The following is a 5,181-nucleotide window of genomic DNA, read 5'->3' as shown; positions in this document are numbered from 1 at the left end:
TTTTTTTTTTTCTTTTTTTTTTCTCCCAGACATTCATTTTGGTGAAAATGTCCCTCCTCAGTCCCAAACTAGCTAGTCCTGGGTATGTCTGATTCAGTCTGTTCTATCCTCATTCACGCTCACTAGAGGAAAAGAAAGAATAGCAGGCTSCAACCCTGCCCATATCCGTCTGAGGCCGGGACAGGCTGTTCCAGATATCACGCTGTGCTCCGAGTTTGSTCCTGTCATCTGAGTCCATTTCCGATGCAGTGGCAGGCTGCTCTGTAGCTCAGCACTGCCTTTACTGCTTTTTCTCTCTCCTTTTTCCCCCAGAGTCAGGCAAGGTCTTTCATCCTCACTTTCTGGTGGGAAAAAAATTGATTCCTCCTCGTCTCCCACCACAGATGAAAGTACTTTGTTGTTTCCTTGTTCTTTGGAGGCTGAAACAGAGAGTATCTCACTGCCTGCATGTCAAATACTGCAGCGTTTGGAGGACAGGAAGCTTTTATGGCTAACATGGAAGAGTACATCACCAGCCCCCTTGTCAGTGTTTTGGGGTTAAAGCAGGCAAGTGCCTAGATCTTTTAATTTATTGCCAGACCAAATGGCAACGTAGCAGGTTCTTCTCTGCACTCAGACATCACCCTGCTTCTGTTCACCACATTGTGGACCTTGATTGGGCCCCAATCCCACCATGCAAGGTGCTATGCAAACTAAATAACAGCAGTCCATGCTTAAAGACTTTTTGCAGTATAAGAACAGAAGCAGGGGATGCCATGGAAAAGTGGAAAAACATGAGGAAGCCCTGAGACAGTACCGATGACTAGTATGTTTAGCAGTTGCCACTCCAGGAGGAGGCTGCTTGGCACCTTGGCAAGCTGGGCTACACAGTTTATAGTCCAAATAAGTGCAATTCTCAGAGTAAGTGATAATGAAGAAGCGTATGGTCAGCTATCACTCTACTTTTAAGTCTTTGACCTGGAAGTCAGTAGGATTTAGTGACGGTGGTTGGTTTCCTCTCTTTAACGCTTCTCTGTGGAATGCTGGAAATGCTTGGGATACCCGATCAGCATCAAAACCACAAAGCCACAGAATCCTAAAATAAGTTAGGTTAGAAGGGCCTCTGGAGGAAGGACCTCTCTGGTTCAACTCCCAGAGATCTAGGAGTTTCTAAATCATCTGAAAYAAGCAACCATTTTCAAAAATAACTGATGTATCTGTCCTGTTAGAAGTCAAAAGACTTGAAATCTTAAAGTATTTATGCATTTTTGAAAATACCCTCTCTGACCAATATGGAATAAGCATTCTGTACCAATTTGCCATCCTGTCTGACAGTTTTCCATTATTTTCATTTGTTCATTCTTACTTGATAGGAAGACATTTGTTTAATGTGTGTGTGAACACATCTGCAAATGATGCAAAGTGCAGGGGAGCAGCAAAGAGCATTCTTTGCCCCTGACAGGTTCAGCAGTAACCCTGAATCAAGAATTATTTTGATAGGCCATAGACAGTTATATATACATTTTTAAAAGGTTCTCATGAACTTTATTCTGTTTTTCTTTTTTTTTTTTTTATTCTAGTTTATTTTTTTCTTTCTTCAATACCTTTGCTTCATACAGTTTGCTTTCTTGTTTTAAATACATTTAATTACATGCTTCAAAGTGTTACAGAGCATTACATTTTGCAATAATATTTTGATGAGATGGACACCATCATACTCTGGGTCTTTCAGATATTTTGTTTTGTATGATTTTTTTTGCATACTGGTTAATTAGAAGCTGTAACCAAGATAAGGTCAGTGGCTCATTTCACTGGGAGTCAGCACACATGACGGAATAACAAATCAGGCGGACAAAGGCAAAAATGTAGAAGCATAAGATCTGTCCAACATTGATTCTTTCTGGCAAATATGAAAAATAACACTAAAATAGTAGGCAAGCAACAAAAATATCTTGCAGAATCCAAAGTGATCAAATTCGACTTGAATTCTCAAAAATAAAATTAGTGCTAGCTGAAAATTGTTTAGGTGCAAAAGGGCAAATTCCAGCTTCATGCACTCGGTACACCACTGACAATATATAAAAAATAAAGAAAAGACTTCAGAAACCCAAACTAGGAAACTTTATTGCTGCTTGTAGCATGTCTAGCAGCCCCCTTAACTGTCTGACGAGATCCATTAAGAGATCAGGTTTTCTGTTAWTTATAATTTTGTCAAAATATTTGAGCTAAAATTTTCTTTGCTGGAGGTGGAATATTTAAAAAATGCTCCTGGTAAAAATAGTCTATCTATTTTCAGGAATGAAACTAAAAGAAAAGATGATGTCTTCCCCTGTTATTCTTGAGATTTGCTGTGATTGAAGAAGCTGTGTGCTTTTTGCAGGGAAGCAGGGCTGCTCTGAATGTGGGAGAGGGCAGCTTCTTTCGAAGTTGTGCCATTTGCCACCCGAAAATTCATTCCTACTTGGTAAACTTGCCAGACTTTGGAAAACCTCTCTTTGCCCCTGCTTTGCAGAGTTTGGGGCCTCTCTGAAGGTGCCCCAACACCAGGTGCCAGGAACAAAAGTGCGCTCTGGAGCCACCTGCGCAGGGATGGTGCACGTGCCTCCCAGAGGTCTTCTGCGTCCTCAGGCTCCAGCACCTGTGTCCAAGGAGTCTCTCTCTTCTTGGCAGCTTTATTGATGGTTCTCTTATCCTGGGCTCTGTTAGCAAGAGTGCAGCCAGCTGGTTGAAGGAAGCAATCATTGCCCACCGCATGTGCAGTGCTTGCGAGGCCACATCTGGCATACTGCTGTGCAGCGTTGGGTCTGCAAGTACGAGACATCAGCAACCTGCACACAGTCCCACAGGGGATCAATGAAGGGGCTGGGAAATGGAGCCCTTGGCCTATGAGGAGGGGCTGATGGAGCTGGTTTCGCTCGACCTGGAGAGGAGGCCCAGGGGACTAATGTCTGCATCTACCTGAAAGGAGGTTGTACGAAAGGCAGAGCCAGACTCCTCGAAAGGGCACAGAGAAAGCGCAAGAGGCAACTGCCATGATTTGCAATAAGGGAAATATGTATTAGACATAAGGAAGAAAACTCTCCCTAGAAGTGGTTTGGCTCTGACACAGATGCCTAGAGGGACTGGGCAATCCCCGTTCTTGGAGATATTCAGGACTCACRACCCTGAGCAGCCTAATCTAGCTTTGTCATTAGTTCAGGACGCTGAGTACATCCTATTCCCTTCTGGGGTTTGGGCTGTGTGAATGTGGGGCCAAGTTAGGGGCAGTGCAGCTGAGAGCTGCCCTTACCTCTAGTGGCTTCGGAAGAGCTTCCAGAAAGCTCTSCTCGGAGGCCTCATCCAGGGCTGACCTCTCTTGTCAGGCATATAAGCTTGGTCTCTTGATCTTAGTTCCCTCTAGCTACACTAAAGCTGCATTACAACTCTGCCTATACCTGGATTGTGTCAGATTGACCCAAACCCTGATCCAAACCCATGGACAGACTTCTTGGCTTGACCAGAGGCCTGCCTTTCACCATGGACTTGTCTGATGATCACTAGAAACTGACTTACCCTGAGTACTGTCTCAGACTCAAKCCTGATAGTGACGTGCTGACTTGACTAAGTCTGAACTTGGACCTGCCTTGTCACCATGGGCTTGCTGACTGTCTATATTCTTAGTTGGACTTGGCTATTGTCTCTATGTCTGTTCTGCTGAACTTGCTCAGGTACTTTGGGACAGGGCCTTCCTGGTAAGGCTGCTTCCTGTGACTGCCCTGGTGTCATATTCAGCGCCCAGCTCCCTTTCCTTTACAGAGCAGTCAGTCCTTGCTGCTCCCTGGCAGTCTGCTGTGAGKGGCTGCAGAGGTCCCCTCCCAGCTAAATACCTATGTGAATTTATGAAGAATCTGAGGATGGCAGACAGAACCAGAGGAAAAGGGACAAGGAAAAAGATCTAAGGAGGAAGAAGGCGGAGGCAGCTGCAGAAATGGTCAGCAGCGCATCTACTGTAACATGGTTCCTTTATGTCATAGGTTCCAGAACAGAAGAGTAATATCATGCCCCTCCAAAAGGTATGCACTCAGATTTGTTTCCTTGTCAGACGCATAATTGCACAAGTGATTCATGTTTATGTCACAGTCTTGAATTTTTGAAGCAGAAACACCTACTCTCCCTCAAACCTTCCTCCATCTCTCTCGCTGTATATCTCAGACACCATTAAATGTCTTTCATCAGCATGCTTAATTGAAAATTAGTTTTTTAGTGCTGTATTTGCTGAGCAAGAGGGTTGTAGCTGGCATCCTTAGATGGAGAGGTTCGCCATATAGCCACTTATGTGTATAGTGACCTGTAGGTGATACCAAGACTGTTCTTCAAGGGAGTCTAGATTCATGATTTGAATCCTTGCATTCAAATCCTTGCATGATTTGAATCCTTGCATAAACTATATTATAGCACAAAAGTATCATGCATTGCCATTGCTTTTTTTTTTTTTTTTTTTTCCCTGCAGCAGTCACAGGATGAGGGCTTGAAATGTCATTCTTCACTAATTTAGAAGTCTAGAATCTTTTACTTTACCCTGCATAGTACTTTTCATTTCTAGACACTAACTTTTTTTTTTTTTACTTAATCATATTTATTGTTATGCATCCTCTCCAGGATAAGCTGGTATTGTTTTTCTGAGTCCTGATGAAGCCAATTAGAGGTTCTGTTGTAGTGCTGGTGGAAAGATGAACCCTGGACATTGGCGGGAGGGGATATCCATAGTTTCTGGCATTGCCTGTGTAAAGCTGGGTCTCTCACTTCTGGGGAGATTTACAGGACTTCAGTCTACAGTGCAGGCTGAGAAGAATGTACAAACAGTGCAAGCAAATATATTTCACCAGAGCTTCATTCTGTGACATTTCTCTTTGAGAATGAAAATCACCCAGACCTCGATATCAATCACCTAGTAGCTAAGTGACAAGGAAAAGTGCAAAGCATCGATGTCTGTGTAATCTTCAGAAGTGGCGTTATTTGTTATCCCTCTGCATTGGTGGCCATATGAATGTTGGGCGTATTTTAAAGAATGCTAGTGTTTCCCAAGCTCTTTTGCCTTAGGTAAATATATACTCCACTGTGCTGAATGTGTGTGTGTACATGTAGTTGCACAAATATATTTGATATACTGCCCAAACACTTCTTTGCTAAGGTGTGTGACTTACTATACATTTAGGAACATAT

The sequence above is a fragment of the Nothoprocta perdicaria genome, unplaced genomic scaffold (assembly GCF_003342845.1).
Source record: "Nothoprocta perdicaria isolate Ctin4 unplaced genomic scaffold, notPer1 scaffold_120, whole genome shotgun sequence".
NCBI lineage: Eukaryota > Metazoa > Chordata > Aves > Tinamiformes > Tinamidae > Nothoprocta > Nothoprocta perdicaria.
This window is presented reverse-complemented; position numbering follows the sequence as displayed.